An 11,993-nucleotide genomic window follows, 5' to 3' on the forward strand; every position below is an offset into this window, starting at 1 on the left:
TTTCATTTGCGATAGGGCATGTGTGTTCAACAGACAGAGACAAGAAGAGAGAGAGAGAGCAAGAGAGAGAGAGAGAGAGAGAGAGAGAGGTCCTGGCTGGGGAGGCACGTGCAGAGAGAGAGAGAGAGAGAGAGAGAGAGGTCGTGGCTGGGCCTATCTTTTACAACAAGCAGCTCTTGTGAGAACTGACACCGTCGCAAGAGAGATAGAACCTAGTAGGTCTGTGAGACACCGCTAACCTCTCCTCGAGTCCTCTGTCTCCACGGCCTTATCCTGGGACACCGTGAAGGGCTGACCTTCTCACTGAACGCAGTTACAATACAATCAGGTCCCAGCAGATGGATTTCTGGGGACATATTCCAACCCTAGCAACCAGGTTCCCTCAGACTGTTGTAGTATGGAAGAGTGTCCCATTATGTTTCAAGGACACATGGATTCCAGCCTGTACCTATAAATAAGTCTGGTAACGCAGAGTTGTCAGCATTTCTGGCTCATTCGAGATCAGTGCCTCAGCTTGCCCAGTGGCAGTGTCACAGCCAATGAGGTTTATCTGAAGTGCGATGACAGCCCGTAGAAATCAACGGCTCAGTCACAGACTCAGGGCTGACGTGAAACACCGATTCAAAATCCCTCACATGTTGACGTTTATAGAGGAGAAATCACACACCTGATTACACGGTTGCCACCCTTGTCTGCAAGCTTAAACTAGTGAAATAACACATTGACCTTAACTGCCTGAGCTCATCGGCTGGCAGGTGCCAACAGCATATACCCACATCCTCAGTGTGGGGGAAATCACAGTCCAATAGCGGTAAAATAGTATTCAGGCACCGACTATTCCTATGTGATGATCATGTATTGACTATGTGTCTGAACGATTTTATTAATATACTACATGTTATGAGCCATGGGGGAAAAGAGATGATGAAATAATGACATAAAAACAGATATGAATGTTCGTATTCTCTTCTTCTACCCCATGGGATGTGTGGCTCTCCCTTCTAATTGCTGCCCCCCACTTTTTAAATGGCTGCCACATACTGAAAAGGAGGGACTCTTCTGTGTCATCACATGATGGTTTTAGGTTTCCCATGGATTAGTATTGGCAGATCAAGAATAGTTACTTTTATTAAGGTTTTTGAAAAGTTATCTCAACACCAGAAACCAGGCAAGAGTTAGTTGATGCTAAGGCAAGAGAAGGCTAGCAAAAGGAAGTGAGTAAGGGGGCTGGAGCATCCGCCTAAGGGGCTAGACAGAAAGATTGATCAGGGCATGAGGCCACAAGATGGAGTAATGGTTGCATCACTGGACTTCCATGTGGTCGACTGCAGTTCGAGTCCTGGACATGGCAGCTTCAAACTCATGCCGGGCATGTGTGTGTGTGCGTGTGTGTGTGTGTGCCCAAAACCTCAAGAGGAGAATGGAGAGGAAGGGATTGCGGTGTGGCCATGCCCCCAGGGGCTGATTTCTTGCTTTCTGTCTCTCTGTCTCTCCAGTGAGAGCACAAGCCCTATAGTGAAAAATCTCACCAAAAGAAACAAAAAAATCAATCAGGGCAGAAAATTTTTGCTTGAGGTCAAGTAAGTGGGAGATTTCCAGTGGGGGACGTTTAGCTGATGAAGGCACATTTGATGTCGCCAATAAGATAATCGGGGGGCCCAGCCACATTGGATACAGTCAACGGGATGAAAGCAATCAGCAAGCCCCGTCAATGAGCAGCTGACAGGACCCCAGGCAAGGGACTTTAAACCCTTGGGAAGTATAAACCCACGTAAGCCGTACCGAGACCCTCGAGCCACTCTCTCCCTCTGCGCTCAGGCAGCTCCTATCTCTGGGAGTACGCTTTCATTTTTACTTAGTAAACGACCCTTGCCTTGGCTATGGGCATGTTTGTTCACTTCTCTGTCTGGACACCAAGAACCTGGACATCTCCGAAGCCAGCCTGCAACATCCCCAACACATCTCTCCACCCCAGACGCCGTTTGCTGTTTATTTACATTTTCAACTTAGCCAGGTGTCCTGTGTTTTTACTTGTTGACTGTGGAAACCCCATCGTGGAAGACTTGCAGGATTTGTAATGATATGGTGTCAACCTGTGAGAAAAAGAATAGAAGGAAATTCAGAGGTGGGTCCTGTAGACTGGCCAGAGCATAAGGGAGGGCAGAGACCTAACTTACACGCCAGAGCACACATGCCAGCACACACGTCAGCATCAAGACAATGATGAACAGGCATAGGCTGGGGCTGAGGGCGAAGCCTCCACGGACCTTGGAAGACAGATTGCAAGTAGAGTTCATCCTCTTTGTACTCATTTTACTTTAAGCTATTCTTTTCTTTTTTGAAAGAGATTTTTGCTATAGAGTGCATGTGTTCGCTGGAGAGTCAGAAAGACAGAGAGACAGAAAGTGAGAAATCAGCTGCCAGGTGATGGGCCACACTGTGATCCCTTCTCCATTTTCCTCTTGGGATTTTGGGCATGCAAGCACACACGCCTGGTGTGTGAGTTCTAAGCCACTGGGTCTGGGACTTGAACCGCGGTCAACTACGTGTGAGTCCATCAATGCAGCCATTGCACCATAACCATTATGCCATGTGCTGGTCCTACTTAAGCCAGTCTTTATGGTGTAAGCTCCAACAGGTATACACAATCATGGATAATGACAGGGGAAAACTAGGCCAGCAACAAAAGACTGATCATAAATAGGCTTAGGTCAGACGTCTGAAGAAAAGACAATGCATGTTACGGAAGAAAAAAGATTTTACAATAATCCAACATTGTTTTGCATAAGTGGATATGCCCTTTCAAAGAAAGACAAGCTTGGCAAAATCTTTTCTTCATCTTTATAATAATTTGCAATAGCAAAAGTTGTGTTCTTTTATGAATGATGTATTCATTCATTGCAAAGTAGAGAGCTTGGCGATTCACCTGGTGTAGCGCTGAGCCCATCAGATGACAAAAACTCTCGCCTTCCGTTCTAATGTATTGAGTGTCATCTTCCCTCAGCAGTTTTACCGTAGGCTCTGAACTGGAATGTTAAGACCTATGACCGGACATACATAACAAAAAGCAATGATGAGAATGGCAGGGCACCAGGTGAGGGGAGTTGGTTCAGTGGCAAAAGTGGGCAACCTGAGAAAATATCTGGCAATTTCAGGAAAGGAAAACATCATTCTCCCACGATCAGTTTTGTGAAAAGCTCTTTATGAAATGCACAAATGGCAGGATACTAAACATGTAAGCCCCAAACAGCACTGAGTAACGGGCATGCAGCTACGACCCTTCGGCGATTGAGCTCGGCGGGTGCAGCCGGAAGCACCGCACTGCTCACATCGGTACTTAACAACCTCAGGACGCTCCCTCTCAGCTCTCCTGGGGAGAAGTAGAGGCAGGGGCGAGTCACTGAGATGCCGAGACAGAGACAATACGCAAGGCTCTTGAGTGCAGACCTTAGCTACAATTCGAGGGTAACCTAAAATTCCTACAGCAGTGTGTTTTTCTGACTCGCATTGCCTGGAAGATACCAAGAAAAGTATCCTTTTCTAAAAATGTTTTCTTTTTTCCCAGTCTTGCCATTTTTTTTCCAGCACCATCACAGTAACATAAAGATGAAAGTCCGACCGATGGTGTCAAATTTGGATTTAGAGAGAAATTTCCAGTTTGGGATTCGGAATTTAGAAAAAGGTGATCCCTGTTTCTCATGTGTGCTGTTCAGGATTAGCTTTTCCTCTCCTTTGCCATATAGTTAGTGAGCACTGGCTACCACCCAGGCACGTATGCCCCAGAGGATGCAAAGTTAAAGAAAGCAAGAATTCTGCAAACTACATTTAGACAGATAAAAATAATTCTTAACATTTTTTTGAATGCTTAATCTGAGTCAGGCATAATGTATTTACAACAACCGTAATGCTTACAAAACTATAATAATATTCACAACAACCCATAAGAAGTAGGTGAAAACAGAAGCTCAGAGACGCAGTAACTTGTTTGAGGTCCCTCAGCTAGCAAATGGCAGAAAGGGTATTTTATTTTATTTATTTTATTTTTTTCTTTCATTTATTTATTTTTACATTTTTCCACAAACATTTAGAAAGGGTATTTTAACTAAGGTGCTCTGACTCCAAGGTCTTGTTTTGTCTTTTCTTTCTTTCTTTCTTTCTATTTTGTGTGTGTGTGTGTGTGTGTGGTGTGTGTGTGGTGATTAGTTAAGATTCCTCCTACTGAAATGGTCATGACATTACCCTCCCTAGATGCATGAAATGCAGGGGTATTAAAACTTAAGTTTTATTACGGCAGAGAAATAGAGGTCTTTTGCTATTCAACTTTCTTTTGGGTTTGACATCCTCATGTGCCACAAATGAGAAAAAGCTATCGTTACAGTTTCCTTCTTCATTTCAACCTATGCCAATTCCATTCTCTCTTCCATATTAAAGAAACAGAAGCCAGGATATGCTCTCCCTACTGAACTCAGACAAGGTTCTCATGAAGGTGCACCACAGAACTGAAATTCATAGACATACATTTCAATGATCAAATTACAATTTGAAGCTTTCAGAGGAAACAGCAAGGATACAACTTTAGAGGCTATCTTTTTTAAAGAGAGACTTTTGCCATAGGGTGCGTGTGGTCACCAGAGAGACAGAGACAGAGAGTGAGAAATTACCCCCAGGGTGTTGGTCATGCTGCAATCCCTTCTCCTTTATTCTTCTCTTGGGATTTTGGACATGCATGCACATGCGCCCAGTATGAATTTCAAGTCATTGGGTCTGGGACTTGAACTGTGATTAGCTATGTGGGAGTCCAGCGACATAATCATTATGCTATCTGCTAGTCCCTAGAGACTGTTTTTAATAAGGGGATACTATGTCTTTTGAATTGAAAAATTATTATTCTCATCCAAACACATTCAGAAAATGTTAAGTGTGTTTTATTCAGAAGATATAAAATGCCAAAACAGCCTTTATTTTATGGACTCTTTGAAAGCATGCTTACTATTATCAGTCCCCTTCATGTAAGGTTTTTTTTGTTTTGTTCTGTTTTTTGTTTTGGAGAGGTTTTTGCTATAGGGCATGTGCACTTGCCAGAAAGACATGGAGAGACAGAGAGACAGAAAGCGAGAAATCACCCCCCAGCGGGGATGGCCATGCCACAACCCCTTTTCCTCCATTCTCCTCTCAGGATCTTGGGCATACATGCACATGCACCCAGTGTGAGTTTAAGCCACCAGGTCCGGGACTTGAACCGTGGTTGAATACATGGGAGTCCAGCGACATAGCCATTATGCCAACTGCTGGTCCCATGTAAGGTACTTATTAACCCTACAAATAGTTGATGAATAGCAGAAGGTGATATTTCTAGACAGCTTTATGGTAATCACAAAATAATCTTTATGGTTATCTGATAGATAGAATCTAATTAATGAAAAGATGTTGAAGGCACCTTGCTCTATATAAAAGTTTGAAGTTATTTTAAATTATTGCACTATAAATATACTAAATTGTCTTCAGACTTAAAAGAACAAAAAAGTGTGGCAGGTTCATTTCAAATTAATTCAGATTTCCTGTATTTTAAAACGTAAAATTTTACCGAAGTACACGAAGTAAGTTAAATAGATAATTTAGTTAATAAGAAAAGGTCGAACATAATTTCAGCTGAGGTGCAGCATCACGAAATTATAAAAGTTTCTTTTAGATAAATTTATGTCTTTTTTTTTTTTTTTTTTTTGGAGAGGTTTTTTTGCTATAGGGTGTGTGCGCTCACCAGAAAGACAGAGAGAGACAGAGAGCAGAAAGCGAGAAATCACCCCCTGGGGGGATGGCCACGCCGCAATCCCTTCTCCTCCGTTCTCCTCTCGGGATCTTGGGCACGCACGCACATGTGCCCGGAGTGAGTTTAAGCCACCGGGTCCGGGACTCGAACCGTGGTTGACTGTATTTTAGTCCAGCAACATAGCCATTACACTAACTGCTGGTCTCAATTTATGTCTTTGTTAGAGCTATCAACTTACTATTTTCATCTGGGAACACTGACTGGATCCAGCTGCAATTAATTGAGATATGACCGCAATTGTGAGAAGGGAATTTCTTAGTATCTCACTGGGGAAATCCTGCCTCATCCCACCACCCACCTGAATCTTGAGCTAGCAGTGTTAATGTACCTGAGAAACACACAAAGGAGTCTTTAGAATGAGTCCATGTCTGTAAGATGAAGCCCCAAAGACGTAGTTATAAAGAAGGGATACTGTCAGCTCATCTGCCTCTGGGCCCATTAGTGTCACATCACCTTAGGAACAGAAGTCTCCACCTTGAGCTTGTCAGAAAAGGGAGCCAACAAGGGGAAAAGAAGCTTATCCAGCTCTTGGAAAACAGAAGGTGAGGGACCGCTGGCCTGCACCCTGTCCAGGCCTGGTGGGTTTATTGCATGCCAGCTTTCTCCAGGTATCTCCACTGGTGTGAACGATTCCTGGTGGTTTTCACACGTGTTCCCCAGTAGTTCCTGGTTTTCAGGATCACACTGGACTTCGAATACCTTAGAGGGAACTAAGGCAGTGCCCCCACTGCTAGAATAACTTAGGTGAAGGGCTTTGCTGAGGACACAGCTCTGAGCCAGGGATCCTATCATAAGGAGCAGAATGCAGACTGGTTTAAACTCAGAAGTATCTCTCAGCTGCATGCAGAGAGGTCAGAAAGGACCCTTCCACTCCAAGCAGCACCAAAGTTTGGGCTATGCACTGTACTGCATATATCCTACTTTGATGTAAGGTGTCAGGCTGTGGTGTTTTCTCTGTGGTTTCTACTCATAGGACTGTTCTATTCCATATCCTCAGCATTAGAGCACTGTTTTGTGAAGCTCTTCCTCCTCCAAAAGGTTGGCCAAACTGAGACATAGGAAGTTGGAAAAAGGCACGAGGCACTGATGTCATGTTGTTTATTGGTTGAGTTCAAGGGAAGCTTGCAGAGCCCACAACAGCACTCACAAAGCAATTCCTCCCTCTTGGAGCTTGCAGTGTATGGAGCTGAGCTGAGCCAAACCAAGGCCAGCGGGGCTGAGCTAGCTATGCTGACCATGTGCTCCCTTTCTCTTGAAGGGGTTGCAGAATGTAGCGGGGCACTGCCAAAATCAAACTGTCACACATACACAAGCGCATTATATGCAATGGCATAAAACAGCAGTTAAAATGAAATAACAAGTGTGCAAGTGCATTGCAACTAATAACATAGGTTTTTTTTATCCTGTGACCTTCAAATGTGATAAGATAGGAAGTGAGGGAGCCAGACTAAACTATTTTGATTCCATTTTCTCTATAAGCACATACTCCAGGGAAATTGACAAAGTCTTTTTTTTTTTTATATCCTCTGATCACAAACTAACCTTAATCATTTTTTATTTTTAAAATTATTTTATTTAACTTTATTTATTTTTTAACTTGACGAGAGGGAGAGAGAGAGAGAAAGAGAAAGCAAGCTGCCAGGTCTGGGACTCGAAGCATGGTTAGCCATGGGGGAGTTCAGTGCCCTTAACCACCACACCACCTGGCGGTCTGAAAACTAACCTTAATCTTAGCCCTGATTATGACTGTACATTTTTTTGTAAACCCTCTTTATCAAACAAAATCACTTGGTTTTAAGATTATAGCTTTTCTTTCTATAAACTTACAGATCTCAGCAGAGGGCACCCGCTCAGCCTCTTTGTACGCAGCATGGTTAGCTTGCATGCAGCAGCTCTGGTCCTCTGACAAACAAGTCCTTCATTTGGCCTCAGTCAGGACTGCCCAGGCCACAGACTTCTATTCTTTGCAGAAACATTTCTTGTTCTTTCCAATCCGGTCTAGTCTGTCATTAGCTACAGTCACTACAGTCTCAGTGCTTAATCCAGGTGGCTTCTTATGTCTTGATTCAATTGTCCTTTTGGAAGCTTTTGTATTTCTTCTTTTTAATTTGCTTGTTCATTGCTCAAACAAAAATGGTCAACCAAAAATTCATACCTAGCAAAACTATCAAAAATAAAAGCAAAATAAAGACATTCCAGACAGAAAAACTGACAAAGAGCTGTTACTATCACACTCATTTTATAAATGATATTAAATAACATTCTTGTGTCTGAAATGAAGTGACTGAAGAGAGTAATTTGAAAGCACAGAAAAAGATAAAAAGCACCAGAAAAGAGAGTTGTGTAGTTATAAAAGACAGTGTGAGCCTGGCTGTGGTAGTGCCGGAAGTAGTGCATCACCGTGTGGCACTGGAGCCATGTGAGAGGTCCTGGAGTTAGGCTCCTAGGTTGACCAGAACAGGCAGGCAAAACCCCACTGAGGATCCCTGTCTCTCTCTTTCTTTCACTCTCAGAGAGAAAGAAAAAAAGAAAGGAGGAAAGAAAGAAAGAAAGAAGAAAGAAAGAAAGAAAAACAAAGAAAGAAAAGTAAACTTTAAAAACAAAAGTATGAGGTCAGCCGGTGGTGTGCTGGTTGAGGCAGCTTGATTTCACGTGACCGACTTTGCCGTTTCAGTTACAGAGCCAGCAGCTGGAGAAACATACCGGGAGCATGTGCATGCATGCCCAAAATCCCAAGAGGAGATTGCAGGAGAAAGGACTACATTGTTGGCCATTCCCCCTCAGAGGTGATTTCTCATGTTCCTTCTCTGCCACCGTCTCTCTGCAAGGAGCACACGTGTCCTATATCAAAAACTAAAATAATAATAATAATAATAATAATAAAATAGGGACCAGCAGATGGCATAATGTTTATGTCACTGGATTTCCACATGGTTGACCATGGTTCAAGTCCTGGACCTGGTGCTTAAACCTCACATTGGGTGTGTGTGTGTGCTTGCCCAAAATCCTGAGAGGAGAATGGAGGAGAAGGGATCACAGTGTGGTCATCCCTCTGGGGAGTAATTTCTTGTTTTCTGTCTCTCTGATGAGTGCATGCACCCTATAGCAAAAATCTCTTTAAAAAATTCTTTGTGTGTCTTATAGCAAAAATCTCTTTAAAAAATTCTTTTTTAAATTTAAAAAAGTATGAATGCACAGTTCTTTCTTCAAATTTTTTAGTTCTATGTCCTATCTTTTTTGTTTTTTGATTGTTAGTGATTTTAAATATAAGACACACATTGTAAAGACATTTCAGAGGATGAATAAATACAAATATAGAGACAAAGAAAGTGCCTGACGATTCAATGGACAATCGCTGTTGGTCGTCTAGTTCATACACATCTACTCAGCCCTTAGACTAAACAAATGCACTTACACATGTGCATTTATTTATGCAGCTGTCAGAAAAGTCTCGACACATTTTTGCATAGAAAAAGTAAGTCATGACTTTTCTGACAACCCAACAGCATATACACAATTAAAAAAAAGAATGTTATCACACTGTTCCTACTCATATGCAATGCCTATGTTTATAACATACCCTAGCATTCTCCAGCTCACACGTACAGTGGTACCTGGCTCTGAGCGGCGTTGTGTCATGGCTCATGGTACACTCACGGGCGTCGTCGAACGAGTGCGTCCTGTGAACCTACAGTGGGAGAGAACGATGGTCCATCTGCCCCTGGTTTCATGAGACGTAATTTTCCCTCAGGTGCCCTGGCCTCTTTCCAGACCCTTTCTCTGCCCCATGTAGGTGGAATGAGTTGGCGGAATAACTGGGCATCTGAGCCCAACCTCTTCCACCCTCTCGAGAGCTAGCTGTTTTCAGGGGCCCCCATTCTGTTCTCCTCCTCTGGGCCGGGAGTTTCCAGTAGGACAGGCCTCTTGAGGAGAGGCTATGCCAACCCAGTGCTGCCACAAGTGGGCACCCAACAGCCCCTGGCACTCAGCCACTGAGGACGTCCGGGCTGTCTGACCTCACCTTCCCCTGTAGCTAGGTGACCTTCTGCCTCACCTGTCCTGACTCAGGAGGAGCGTCGCTTACCGGGGCCCTCACGCCTCCACAGGCACAGTGCTGAGCAAGCGACTTGTTTCATCCCAGGTACCCCACCAGACCCGGAGGGTTTGAGCCCCAGACCCTGTGACTTGAAAACCATACCGGGCGCATGTGCATGTGTGCCCAAAAGCTCAAGAGGAGAATGGAGGGACCAGCAGTTGGCATAATGGCTATGTCACTGCACTCTCATGTAGTCGACAGCAGTTTGAGTCCCGGACCCGGTGGCTTAAAACTCATGCCGGGTGTGTGTGCATGCGTGCCCAAGATCCCAAGAGGAGAATGGAGGAAAAGGGATTGCGGCATGGCCATCTCCCCTGGGTAGTGATTTCTCACTTTCTGTCTCTGTCTGTCTGTCTGGCAAGCACATGCGCGCAAGAACATGCGCCCTAAAAAAAAAACCACCCCACAAAAAAAAAAAAAAAAAAAAAGAGGAGAATGGAGAAGGGATTGCATCACGGGCATCCCCTCAGGGGCGTGGTTTCTCACTTTCCCTCTGTCTGTGTCTAGCAAGTGCATGCACCGTATGGCAAAAACAATAAAAAAAATTTACAAAAGATAAGGAGGGATAGTTTATGATAACAAAAGTGTCAGTTTGCCAAGAATGTACACAATTGCAATGTGCATGCAACAAACAACAGCCAGAAAAGTTCACGAAGGAAAACATTTTAGAAAGGAAGGAATTAACAGACAATCCCAACAACACTATTTAGACTTCAGCGTCTTCGGAAAGCATTCACCCGTTCCTGGACTTTATGAAGCCATGTGAATGCTCAGGGTGAGGCAATCTCCCAGGAAAGACCTGGATGGCCCTCAGCTGCCATCTCTGTTTGACCATCAAACTCCATGCAAGCAGGAAGAGTAGACAGAGGCGAAGATGTAAACCTCTGGGTGAGTGTAAAGGGAACAGCCGCACGCACGCAGAGGGAGAGACAGAGGCCTCCGACGGGGGGACGGCAGTAGCAATAGAAGACCAAAACGCCCACCTCTGAAAGTGGGTAGACAGGTGCCAGGAATGCTGCGCACACAGCAGAGCTCCACCCAAGGTGCTCCACTGTGAGACCACCAGGAGCAGCTGCCAGGGGAGGCTGCTGGCCAGTGGGCACTGTTGGTCACCGTGCTGGGCCCCGGAGAGCTGCTGGTGCTGCAGGAGCCAGAGGCACTGAGCTACAAACCTGCCCCCAGTAAGAGTGGGAACCCCAGGGGAGCTGTCCACTCCGGGGCGCGGCTGGCCGCCAGGGCCCGTGGGAGCCAGGAGCATGCTAAAGGTGTCTAGCCAGGTGTCTATGGATGCCTGACAGCAAGCGTAACAGAACTAAGAAGAAGAACACCTTCCTCCCGCAGTGCTTCTGCAGAGTTCCCTGTTGGCAAAAGCACTCATCATGCTTGCTGGGAAGAATAAACATCTATGGGGCCAAGGTCGTTCTTCACTGGGCAGAATTGGGTGCTGAGAGGTAACACAGTGGTGAGCACACACACACTTTTCCTACACTGAACAAAGGAACCAAGCAGGGTCGTATCACAAACATAAGGCCAAGAAAAGCAGAAGTGATATCATTTGTGATATTCAACATTGTGCTAGAACTCCTTAAAAAACTAGGAAATGAAAGTGGGGAGGGGTCCAAAAGCGGAACACTGGTAATGCAACTGGAGCCACTGGGCAAGTCCTGGATTTCAGCCTGTGTGTTCACGGTACATGTGTCCCCAACATCTGGGCTGGCAGGGGTGGGTGGAGTGTGGCTTGAGGACCCTATAAGGTGCTGTCTCCCCCCCTCTCTTTTTTCTGTTTCTCTCTCTTTCACAGGACAACTGACTAAATAAATCTTAAAAAATAAAAGAGGAGGGGACCAGCAGATGCTGTAATGGTTAGATCTCTGGACTCTCACATGGCTGACTGTGGTTCGAGACTCAGACCTGGTAGCTTCAAACTCATGCTGGGTGCATGTGTGTGCATGGCCAAAATCTCTAGAGGAGACTGAAGAAGAAGAGGTTGCAGCATGGCCATCCACTCTGGGGTGTGTGTGTGTGTGTGATTTCTTGCCTTCTGTCTGTCTATCTCACTCTGTCTCTCCA

Source organism: Tupaia chinensis, unplaced genomic scaffold (assembly GCF_000334495.1).
Source record: "Tupaia chinensis unplaced genomic scaffold, TupChi_1.0 Scaffold143624_1, whole genome shotgun sequence".
NCBI classification, from domain to species: Eukaryota; Metazoa; Chordata; class Mammalia; order Scandentia; family Tupaiidae; genus Tupaia; species Tupaia belangeri.